The sequence below is a fragment of the Moschus berezovskii genome, chromosome 2 (genome assembly GCF_049115385.1).
Source record: "Moschus berezovskii isolate FMDL1 chromosome 2, NW_MosBer_1.0, whole genome shotgun sequence".
In the NCBI taxonomy this organism is placed as follows: domain Eukaryota; kingdom Metazoa; phylum Chordata; class Mammalia; order Artiodactyla; family Moschidae; genus Moschus; species Moschus berezovskii.
This window is the reverse complement of record NC_142461.1, coordinates 139,255,500-139,268,019: the sequence shown is the minus strand read 5'-3', so window position 1 is coordinate 139,268,019 and position 12,520 is coordinate 139,255,500. Positions and strand designations below refer to the sequence as shown.

Here is a 12,520-nt window from a genome sequence, read left to right as displayed (position 1 = left end):
GTGGGACAGATTGAAAGAGTAGCACGGAAGCATGTATTTGCGTGCTAAGCTGCTTCGGTTGTGTCCGACTCTGTGTGACCCTATGGACTGTAGCCTGCCAGGCTCCTCTGCTCATAGGATTCTCCAGGCAAGGATACTGGAGTGGGTTGCCACGTCCTCCTCCAGGAGATCTTTCTGACCCAGGGATCGAATCTGTGTCTCTTACGTCTCCTGCGCTGGCAAGCAGATTCTTTACCACTAGCCACCACTTACCATATATAAAATAGATTGCAAGTGGAAATTTGCTGTGTGACACAAGAACCTCAACCCAGTGCTCTGTGACAAACTAGAGGGGTGGGATGGGGTGGGAAATAGGAGAGGGTTTAAGGAGGGAGGGGACATACATATACCTGCTGCTGATTCATGTTAATGTATGGCAGAGGCCAACACAATATTGTAAAGCAACCATCGTCCAATTAAAAAATAGAGGGGAAAAAAAGAATCAAAAAAGGAAAGGGGATTAAGAGAGCTGTGTTCTTTATGCTCCAGCTGGGGCCGGACACCCACAGCCCTTCCGTGATGGCCCTGAGAGCAGAATTTGGCTAGGATTTTGTGGGCATGATAGAATTTCTCTGCATTCTAGGTTTGGTGCCAATGAGCCAGCAGAGATGTAGGGACAGGAAGTGGAAGAGTGGCAAGTCCTAGGAACCTGCCCTGAGTAGCCTTCAGCCCAGCAAGACTGCACCTAAACAAGCACCTCCTTGGTACCCTGTGCATGCTGTGGTGCTGTTATAGTTGTCTTTGGAATGTGGTGCCCTCTTCTGCACAGACAGGCCAATTGAATAAAGTGAATGACTTAATACAATGCTAGCCTGGTGCTTTTACAGTAGTGCATAAACCAGCAGTACCAATACACATCATGTAGAAAACAGTTTCTTTGTAAATTTTAAGAACACTTTTCTCCATGTTCTTTCATCATTTGACATATGCAATAATGGAAACAGACGACAGACTAAAAGCACATTAGCTGCTGCGAAAACTTTATTATTAAATAGAAATCACTCCACAGGCAATTCCTTCCTCCTATGGACAATGTCTCAGTCCTGAGAACACACCCAGTTATCCAATGTCCCTCTCCACAAAACCATTCAGGACCAAAGCTTCCCTCTTGATGTAGAACTGTCCAGGTAGCTGCATTCTTGTGGGTGTGACTGGGTCTTCTGCATTTGGTGCAGTCTTTCTAGGTCATGAAGCCAGGAGAAGGTGCAGGCATAGACTCTGGGACTGTACAGGCCACCAGGAATCGGCCTACCCTGTACGCAGAGACAGGCCTTTCCCAGTGACGGCAGCGCAGGTGCCTTTTCGCTCATTCCACTCCAGGCCAGGACCGAGACTGAGAAGTCTGATCCTTAATCCCTCCAGATGGCTCTTGCCATGAATGAACTGGGTTAAAAGCCCCCCTGTATGTTCTCTCTTTTTCATTTTATATGTTCAGTTATTTTAGGCTGCACTGGGTCTTTGTGGCTGTGCGTGGGCTTTCTCCAGTTGTAACAAGTGGAGGCTACTCTCTAGCCACAGTGTGAGGGCTTCTCATTGAGGCAGCCTCCCCTGCTGGGGAGCATAGGCTCCAGAGCACAGGCTCAGTAGGTGTGGCACAGCGGCTGAGCTGCCCTGAGACACGTGGGATCTTCCCCGAGGAGGGATCGAACCAGTGTCCCCTGCGTTGCAAGGTGGATTCTTAGCCACTGGCCCAACATGGAAGCCCTATGCGCTCCTTTTAAAGTGGGGACAAAGAATATCACCTGCTGTGTCAGTAAACAAAGGGCGTTGTGACAATGAAGCCACCAGCCCCTGTAGCCACCGCTGACCCTGAGGAGGCTCAGGGTGGAGGAAGCAGGTGGGACGCAGGCCCCAGAGAGCTGAGGTGCATATCAAAGGAGTGATTTCAGTGAGCCCAGACTGTAGCATCTTCTACAGAGAAAAGCACTAAATTCCTTGGGATATCTGGCTCCTTTCAATTAACAGTTATCTTTTGATGTTCTGACTACCTGGTTTCTGCAGCAAAAATTCCTATATATCTTGGTTACTCTCTTCTTCAAAGCAATCCCTCGGAGATATCTGAAAGGCTGTCTTCTGGGGCATGAGTCCTCAGAAAACCCCCTAAATAAAACATAATTCTCAACTTTTAGTTCAGATAAAAGAGCTGTCTTCCTCTGAGCCTTGAGAAGAACTTGGTGTGCATGTGTCAAGTCGCTTCAGTGGTGTCAGACTCTGCGACCCTATGGACTGTGACCTGCCAGGCTCCTCTGTCCATGGGATTCTCCAGGCAAGAATACTGGGATGGATTGCCATGCCCTCCTCCAGAGGATCTTCCTGATACAAGGATCAAACCCAAGTCTCTTTTGTCTCCTGCCTTGGCAGGTGGGTTCTTTACCACTAGTGCCACCTGGGAAGCCCCAGGTGAAGAAGAACTTGGAGATCCCACTCTGTGCTCAGGCCTCTCTCTCCATCATAGGAGACAGAGCTCTCCCTCCCAGAAAAGAGACTTGCGCTGCAGTTGAGTCCTGCTACTCCCCTTGCCAAGTGCAACCCCTTGTACTTGGGGTCTCGGGTGCCCAGTATGGGGACATCCTGCCCAGGCAAGCAGTTCCCTGAATAGTAGGCAAGTACCTCCACATATCCCGCAGTGCAGCACAATTGAAAGGACAAAACTCTGTAAACTCTAACCAGCAAGTGCGGTTCTCACCCGTGGACATGTGATTCACCAGTCCCCTCTGCAGCCCAGACCACTGTGTTCCAGCTGCCTTCTCATCCACCCCAGTGTCTCCAAGGTGCCCAAACACCATTGTAGAAGCCCCAAAACCTGTTCCTTCCCCTGGGGCCCTATGACCATTCAGGTACACACAGCCAGGAGCACCTCTGATGACTCCCTCTGACTCTGCAGACCCCTCACCTAAGCAGAGCCTCCCTGACCTGACTGCAGTCACTTCTCAGCTGGTAGGACTCTGCAGTGGCTTTATAGAACCTCCTAGCTGCTCCCCACCATCTAATCATGGCGATCTTTCCAACATGCACATGATGCCCTGGACTCAGGCTTAAAACCTTCCTCAGGCATCGAGGCACCCAGATCTCTAGCAGCGGCTGGAGTCTCCCCCTACCGCATGTTACTGATGATCTCAGATCTCACCTAACCCCAGGGGTGTCATGGCTTCTCAAAGAACAAGAATGGTGTAAGCATTTGCTTTTCATCAGTGTCATAAATCTTTAGGGACTTATATTCCTAAATCACCCCCACATTACACCTGATTTGAAAAAAGGCACTCAAGCATTTGTAAACTAAATCTGCAATAAGAGGTAGCTTTTGTGCAATCCTTTACAGTTTGGCTCAGATGATAAAGAATCTGCATGCAATGCGGGAGACCTGGGTTCAACCCCTGAGTTGAGAAGATTCCCTGGAGGAGGGCATGGCAACCGGCTCCAGTATTCTTGCCTGGAGAATCCCCACGAACAGAGGAGCCTGGCAGGCTACATTCCATAGGATCACAAAGAGTTGGACATGACTGAAGCAACTAAACACAGAGTTACAGTTTACCTAGAGCTCTCATCTGACTAGTGTTCACGCGGGTTAAGTCAGCAGTGAGAGCAGATGTCATCCCACAGTTCAAGCAGAACATTTGCTGCCTGAACTGTTCCAAATTCTCCTCCTCTGTATCCCCACGGCCCTCCCGGACTGGGGATGCCCTTTGCCTTGAGAACTTGCCTCCCAATGAGCCATTGTATCCAGAAAATAACTTGTGGTGTCATGCCCGAGTGCTCATACCAGTTATTCAGTCTTAGAGGAATTTTCCTTGCTCCTAAAATCGACAATTCAGCACAGGCTTATTAAAACCCCGCCTGCTCCCTAGAACAGGTTAGCTCCTCATCTCCTCTCTCCCAACAAACCTGAGATTTAATCCTTAATAGCAAATATGTGAGAGGGCTTCCCTGATGGCTCAGATGGTAAAGAATCTGCCTGCAATCTGGGAGACCTGGGCTCGACTCCTGATTTGAGAAGATCCCCTGGAGGAGGGCATGGCAAACCACTCCAGTATTCTTGCCTGGAGAATCCCCATGGACAGAGGAGCCTGGCGGCTACAGTTCATGGAGTCACATGGAATCAGACACACCTGAGCAACTAAGCACAGCACAGCACAGGTATCCCTACTGCTGCTGCTGCTAAGTCACTTCAGTCGTGTCCGACTCTGTGTGACCCCATAGACGGAAGCAGACCAGGCTCCCCCGTCCCTGGGATTCTCCAGGCAAGAACACTGGAGTGGGTTGCCATTTCCTTCTTCAATGTGTCAAAGTGAAAAGTGAAAGTGAAGTCCCTCAGTCCTGTCGGACCCTTAGCGACCTCACGGACTGCAGCCTACCAGGTTCCTCCATCCATGGGATTTTCTAGGCAAGAGTACTGGAGTGGCTTGCCATTGCCTTCTCTGACAGGTATCCCTAGATGTATTCAATCTCCCAGGCCCTCCAAGCCCTGGCAGGCCTTGCCCCAGGGGCCTGGACAGCAGACCTCATGCTCACCCCTGAAATGCACACCTCAGGGATGGCATTTCCTAGATGATTTAGGTCACAGGGGCCTGCCTTGTAAACACAAGGATATAGAAGCCGCCCACCCTGCTCACAGCCTCCTGTTGGCTCTTCCTCAAAATCGCAGCAGGTTGCAGAGCTATCACATTCCTTAAACCAGAGCTCAAACATTTTCCTTGGGTAGCTTCACAGGTAGCCAGGCCAGTGTGGTAGGAGCTCCAGATACCTACCCTGTCAAACCCAAGCACATCCACACCCAGGGATGCCTGTGCTTAACATCCATTATTTGGAAAGAGTGGGCACTGTGTGTGGTCAGAGTGCAGAGAAGCAGCTCTGAGGGATTTAATGTTTTCCCCCTGGCGCATTCCATTCCACAAAAACGCCTGACTAGTGTTCACGTGGGTTAAGTCAGCGGTGAGAGCAGATGCCATTCCTCAGTTCAGGCAGAACATTTGCTGCCTGAACTGTTCCAAATTCTCCTCCTCCGTACCCCCACAGCCCTCCCGGACTGGGGACGCCCTTTGTCTTGGGAACTTGCCTCCCAATGAGCCATTATATGCAGAAAATAACTTGTTGTGGTGTTAAGCCCAAGTGCTCACACCAGCTATTCAGTCTTAGACTTTGCACATTTTCCCTGAGAGGAATTTTCCTTGCTCCTAAAACCAACAATTCAGCACAGGCTTATTAAAACCCCGCCTGCTCCCTAGAACAGGTTAGCTCCTCGTCTCCTCTCTCCCAACTAACCTGAAGACTTGATCTTCTTCCAGGAGCAAGTTTACAGTTCAAGATGAGAGCGCTGAAATGATGATGGAGGTAGTCCTGGGAGGCAGGCGAGCTCCCAGCTGCTCCACCGTCCTCCTGCTAGCCTGGCCACACCCACAGACGTCACGATGGGCATCCCCTCCACACCCACCCACTCCACTCCTTCACTGCTCCCGCCCCTGCTCCCTTACCCTAGCAGCTGCAAGAAACCATCAAAAAATGAAGACAATATGTAAAATAGCCATTGGGAATTTGCTGTATGACTCAAGGAACTCAAACCCAGCTTCTGTAACAAACCTAGAGGGGTGGGATGGAGTGGGAGGTGAGAAGGAGGTTCAAGAGGGTGCAGACATAATGTATACCTGTGACTGATTCAAGTTGATGTTTGGCAGAAACCAACGCAATTCTGTAAAGCAATTATCCTTAAAAATTAATTTTAAAAAAATTTTAAATAAAAAAGAAATGATGCTCCTGGTCAGAAGCCAGAGCTCTCTCTCTATTTTAATTGGAGTATAGTTGCTTTACAATGTTTTGTTAGTTTCTGCTATACAGCAAAATGAATCAGCTATACATATACATATATCCTATCTTGGGGAGATTTTCTTCCTCTTCAGGTCACCAAAGAGCACTGAGTAGATTACCCTGTGCAATACAGCAGGTTCTCATTAGTCACCTATTTTATACATTATATATATGTATCTCAACCCCATGTCCCCAAGTCATCCTACCCACCCACTCACGTCCCCCTTGGGGAAGATGTTTGTTCTCTGTATTTATGTCTCTGCTTCTACTCTGCGGATCGTCTTTACAATATTTGATGTTTCTCTTTCTTACTTGCTTCATACTGTGTGACAGTCTCCAGCAGTATTTCACCGTATATTTGTATCACATCTTCTTTATCCACTCCTCTATTGATGGACATTCCATGTCCTGGCTATTGTAAATAGTGCTGTGATGAACATTGGGGTACAGGTATCTTTTTGAATTATGCTTTTCTCCTGGTATATGCCCACTAGAGGGATTGCTGAGTCATATGGTAGTTCCATTTTTCGTTTTTTAAGGAAACTCCATACCGTTCTCCATTGTGGCTGTACCAATTTACATTCCCACCAACAATGTAAGAGGGTTCCTTAAAAGGGTTCCTTTAAACCCCCTCCAGCATTTACTCTTTGTAAATTCTATGATGATGGCCATTCTGACTGGTATGAGGTGACACCTCATTGTAGTTTTTTTTTTTTTTTAATTGGAGCTCATTGTAGTTTTGCTTTTCATTTCTCTAATGAATGATGTTGAGCATTTTTTTATGTACTTGTCGGCCATCTATATGTATTTCTGTATTTCTTCTTCCTTGGATAAATGTCTGTTTAGGTCTTCCACTCATTTTTTGACTGGGTTGTTTGTTTTTCTGATATTGAGCTGCATGGACTGTTTCTATATTTTGCAGTTTAATTCTTTGTCAGTTGCTTTGCTTGCAAATATTTCTCCCATTCTGACAGTTGTCTTTTTGCTTTGTTTATGGCTTTTTTCCTTTGCTGTGCAAAAGGTTTTAAGCTTAATTAGGTCCCATTTGTTTCTTTTGTTTTGATTTTTATTACTGTAGGATGTGGGTCAAAAAAGATCTTGCTGCAATTTATGTCAAAGAGTGTTCTGCCTATGGTTTCCTCTAAGAGTTCTGAAAACACAAAACGCTTCATGAATTTACATGTCATCCTTGCTCAGGGGCCATGCTAATCTCTTCAAGGTTCCAATTTTGGTATGTGTTCCAATTTTGGTATGTGCCAAAATGAGCGCCAGGGGCAGAGCTCTCTCTGAACACTAGGTGCATCCAGCGCTTACTTTGCCCTGTCCATCTCTACTTGATAGATGGTAGCCAAGTTTTGATACTTGTAACAGCTTTTTCCCTATGAATAAGAATTGGGAAAATGCAAAATTAGTAAATATCCGGCCTACTTTTTTCTGTTCTGCTCTTTAAGAGTTCTCTACTACAGCTGATAAACCTGATCAGCATTCATCTTATTTTCTTATGCTTTCCCACCTCCAGCCTAGGGCTATGAAGGTTACACTTGTGGAAAGCACTGTATCATACAACACACACACACAAACCACACACAGACACACCCACACACAGATGCACATTGGACACACATGGACACATAAACACTTAAGGAAATACAAACAGACACATCGAGACAGGTAAACTATTCAGAGACACAAACACACACACACACATCACAGACATTACACACACAGAGATGCAGAAGTACACACAAAAATATAAACAGATACACAGAGAGACACATAAACATCTACACACACCCCAACACACAGACATACGTATAGGCACACACACACAGACACACAGGCTTGCTGTGGACTGGGAAGCGCCACTGGGGCTTTAATCTACTGGGCACTGCAGGAAGTCCAAAGCTCTTGGCTTACCTACAGTGAGAGTTAGGCTCACCTAACAGGCAGAACTCAAAAAGTTATCCTTATGGGAGTTTCCTCTCCAAGACTCTCTGAGAGAAGCACGAAACCCAGTTACACTAGGTGTTCGAACGTACACACTTATAACATGTATGCTGTAGAATTGAAGCTTTTGAACTGTGGTGTTGGAGAAGACTCTTGAGAGTCCCTTGGACTGCAAGGAGATCCAACCAGTTCATCCTAAAGGAGATCAGTCCTGGGTGTTCATTGGAAGAACTGATGTTGAAGCTGAAACTCCAATATTTTGGCCACCTCATGCGGAGAGCTGACTCATTGGAAAAGACCCTGATGCTGGGAAAGATTGAAGGTGGAAGGAGAAGGGGATGACAGAGGATGAGGTGGTTGGATGCCATCACCGACTCGATGGACATGGGTTTGGGTGAACTCTGGGAGTTGGTGATGGATAGGGAGGCCTGGCATGCTGCGATTCATGGGGTCACAAAGAGTCAGACACGACTGAACGACTGAACTGAACTGTACCAAGCAGGGTGTGGTGGGAGCTGCCCAGGAGCAAGGACCAAGGATGCAGGGTTGTCAGGCCTCCCAGAGCACAGTGGGCACTGCCACGGAGCAGTACCAGTGCTGGCACACCAGCTGGAGACCCCAGCCTCCCCAAGAGGAGGCCAAGTGCCACATTAGTAGTTGTCTCTATTCAGACTGCCACTAGCAGCCAGTGTGGACATAGCAACAACCCTATTCACGTGGAGTGGGGGCCACCTTGGCCAAGTCTTCCTCCAGCACTTTGAGAACTCTGTTACATGGGAAAGTGGTAAGGGGGCCCCAGAGCACAAATGTGTAGGCATCTGGGACAGACAGAAAGTTCCAGGCTGCCTTGCCCTTACTGAATGGCCTCCATACAGTGGGAGGCGGTGAGTGCCAACCTGACCGGAGAAGGGTCATGAAGCACCAGCAGGGCAATCATGGCTACCACATGGCTCTCCGTGCCTCGTGCCCATCCCCAGCATCTACGTGCTGACCCCAAGCCTTCCTAGTCTATGTCTCTTGAGTAGCTGCTAAACATTTGTAGTGAAATCACCCCTATTCCTGCTCCAGGGGATGAACTTTCATGGCCTAAATTAAGGAGGAAATCTCACCCTTGCAAGGAACTGGCATTTTCATGGTCAAATCCACATGGCAGTGAAGGCCCCTCAGAGCAGGGGAGTCTCCAAGGCCATGCACCATGTTGGACCTAACCATGAGCTATCTCGGATCCTGATTTATTGCCAGCCCTCCCTCTTGGTTGCTGAAACCAGGTCCAGATGGGGGTTTCCTTCTTGGCAGCTGGGAACAAGAATTGGATACAGAAGCATCACCAGAAACCTGTAGTGTAATTCATATGGCCCTGCTTTCCCGTGAATGGGGACTGGATTTCTTCAGCCAGAGTGGTTGGGGACAGTTTAGGAAAGACATGGTGATTTTACCAAGATATCACCATAAAGTCACACTTTTCTTGAATGGCTCAGGAAATTCCAAAATAGGAGGTCTCTAAGTTTTCTCAGGAAAGAGCAGCATCATTGGAATCTGATACAAAGGCCAACAGTGTGTATTTTGAAGTACATGGTACTGTTTACCCTGGAAAAATATGAGTTTGACCTGTGTAGGTCCATTTACACAGGGATTTTCAGTTGTGCATCCCTAGCTCCCATGTTGATCAAGGGTCAACCATACTTGAATGTACATGCAAATATCAGCATTTCTGCAATAAAATCCTTTTGCTTATATACAGTGGTAGGTTTGTGTGAATGTGTTTATGCATATTTTATGTGTTTGTGGGTGATCCTGTGAAGGTGCCCCTGACCTCAGATCCTCAGTTGACAGGTATAACTCAGAGTGATCCCCTGCCCTGCCCTCCAGCCACATCTTCAGTGGAAACCTGACTGTGGCTTTGCTTTATGAACTCCACCCTCCTCCAGGGTCCCTGTGACCACTGGCTCTTCAGGATTCTGTTGGCCGCAGTCTTTGTCTGCTCTGACAACAAAGCCCCTGTGCTCTGCTCACCCACTGGTGCCCACAGATGGTCAGATCAGCCAAACTTGTGTACTGATCCTTTACAGGTACGGGAAAGGAAGGGATACTGGGGCAGATGGCCAGAGCAGTTTCCTTCTACCTCTTGGCCCACCTCAGAAAGCAGAAAAATCAAACACAAACTCAGACAGGTCTTTATCTATTGCTATAACAAACCACCCCAAGTTTAGTAACAAAAACAGTGACCATCTATCATGCTCCCAGATTCTTTTGGTCAGAATGGAATTAAAAAAGGCACCATGGAAATAGCTCATCTATATACCAAGAGAGTCAGGGTGACACAAAGGTGGGAAGTAACTTGAGTCTGGAGGCTGGAAGCGTCTGGAGGTGTACTAACTTACCTCTGGTGTGGGTCTACTGCCATTGCCACATGGCCTGTTAACGCTTGGACTGCCTTACAGCATGGTGGCTGGGACCCGAGTCAGGAAATGGAATCCAGGCCCATGAGGCCTGACCCAAGATAGGCAGGTGTCACTTCTGTCATATTCTATTTAGCAAGCAGTCACAGAGGCCAGGTCCAAGGGGAAGGACACAGCTACCAGCACTTGATGGAAGAAATGTCAAAACCATTATCAGTTCAGTTCAGTCGATCAGTCGTGTCCGACTCTCCGCGACCCCATGAACCACAGCACGCCAGGCCTCCCTGTCCATCACCAACTCCCGGAGTTCACTCAAACTCATGTCCACAGAGTCGGTGATGCCATCCAGCCATCTCATTCTCCGTCGTCCCCTTCTCCTCCCGCCCCCAACCTTTCCCAGCATCAGAGTCTTTTCCAGTGAGTCAACTCGTCGCATGAGGTGGCCAAAGTATTGGAGTTTCAGCTTTAGCATCAGTCCCTCCAATGAACATCCAGGATTGATCTCCTTTAGAATGGACTGGTTGGATCTCCTTGCAGTATAAGGGACTCTCAAGAGTCTTCTCCAACACCACAGTTCAAAAGCATCGATTCTTCGGCGATCAGCCTTCTTCACAGTCCAACTCTCACATCCATACATGACCACGGGAAAAACCATTGCCTTGACTAGACGGACCTTGGTTGGCAAAGTAATGTCTCTGCTTTTTAATATACCATCAAGGTTGGTCACAACTTTCCTTCCAAGGAGCAAGCGTCTTTTAATTTCATGGCTGCAATCAGCATCTGCAGTGATTTTGGAGCCCAAAAAAACAAAGTCTGACACTGTTTCCACTGTTTTTCCATCTATTTCCCATGAAGTGATGGGACCAGATGCCATGATCTTTGTTTTCTGAATGTTGAGCTTCAAACCAACCTTTTCACTCTCCTCTTTCACTTTCATCAAGAGGCTTTTGAGTTCCTCTTCACTTTCTGCCATAAGGGTAGTGTCATCAGCATATCTGAGGTTATTGATATTTCTCCCGGCAATCTTGATTCCAGCTTGTGCTTCTTCCAGCCCAGCGTTCCTCATGATGTACTGTGCATATAAGTTAAATAAGCAAGGTGACAATATACAACCTTGACGTACACCTTTTCCTATTTGGAACCAGTCTGTTGTTCCATGTCCAGTTCTAACAGTTGCTTCCTGACCTGCATACAGGTTTCTCAAGAGGCAGGTCAGGTGGTCTGGGATTCCCATCTCTTTCAGAATGTTCCACAGTTTATTGTGATCCACACAGTCAAAGGCTTTGGCATAGTCAATGAAGCAGAAATAGATATTTATCTGAAACTCTCTTGCTTTCTCCATGATCCAGCGGATGTTGGCAATTTGATCTCTGGTGCCTCTGCCTTTTCTAAAACCTGCTTGAACATCTGGGAGTTCACGGTTTACATAGTGCTGAAGCCTGGCTTGGAGAATTTTGAGCATGACTTTACTAGCGTGTGAGATGAGTGCAATTGTGCGGTAGTTTGAGCATTCTTTGGCATTGCCTTTCTTTGGGATTGGAATGAAGACTGACCTCTTCCAGTCCTGTGGCCACTGCTGAGTTTTCCAAATCTGCTGGCATATTGAGTGCAGCACTTTCACAGCATCATCTTTCAAGATTTGAAATAGCTCAACTGGAATTCCATCACCGCCACTAGCTTTGTTAGTAGTGATGCTTTCTAAGGCCCACTTGACTTCATATTCCAAGATGTCTGGCTCTAGGTCAGTGATCACGTTATCGTGACTATCTTGGTCGTGAAGATCTTTTTTGTACAGTTCTTCTGTGTATTCCTGCCACCTCTTCTTAATATCTTCTGCTTCTGTTAGGTCCATACCATTTCTGTCCTTTATCGAGCCCATCTTTGCATGAAATGTTCCCTTGGAATCTCTAATTTTCTTGAAGAGGTCTCTTGTTTTTCCTATTCTGTTGTTTTCCTCTATTTCTTTGCATTGATCACTGAGGAAGTCTTTCTTATCTCTCCTTGCTATTCTTTGGAACTCTGCATTCAGATGCTTATATCTTTCCTTTTCTCCTTTGCTTTTCGCCTCTCTGCTTTTCACAGCTATTTGTAAGGCCTCCTCAGACAGCCATTTCACTCTTTTGCATTTCTTTTCCATGGGGATGGTCTTGGTCCCTGTCTCCTGTACAATGTCACAAACCTCCGTCCAGAGTTCATCAGGCACTCTATCAATCAGATCTAGTCCCTTAAATCTATTTCTCACTTCCACTGTATAATCATAAGGGATTTGATTGAGGTCATATCTGAATGGTCTAGTGGTTTTCTCTACTTTCTTCAATTTCAGTCTGAACTTCGCA

The 12,520-nt window shown here is 47.0% G+C and overlaps 1 protein-coding gene and 1 pseudogene across 1 annotated transcript in view; both read right to left on the bottom strand.

Moving 5' to 3' along the window:
- Positions 1-5,404, bottom strand: part of OCA2 (OCA2 melanosomal transmembrane protein) — a 291,387-nt gene extending 285,983 nt beyond the window's left edge. The window contains exon 1 of the mRNA XM_055398109.2: positions 5,299-5,404. The gene's annotated coding sequence lies outside the window, so the exon portion shown is untranslated. The remainder of the gene's footprint in view (positions 1-5,298) is intronic.
- Positions 5,405-6,990: 1,586 nt separating this feature from the next.
- On the bottom strand, positions 6,991-7,091 carry LOC129538723 (U6 spliceosomal RNA; annotated as a pseudogene).
- Between the last annotated feature and the right edge of the window lie 5,429 nt (positions 7,092-12,520).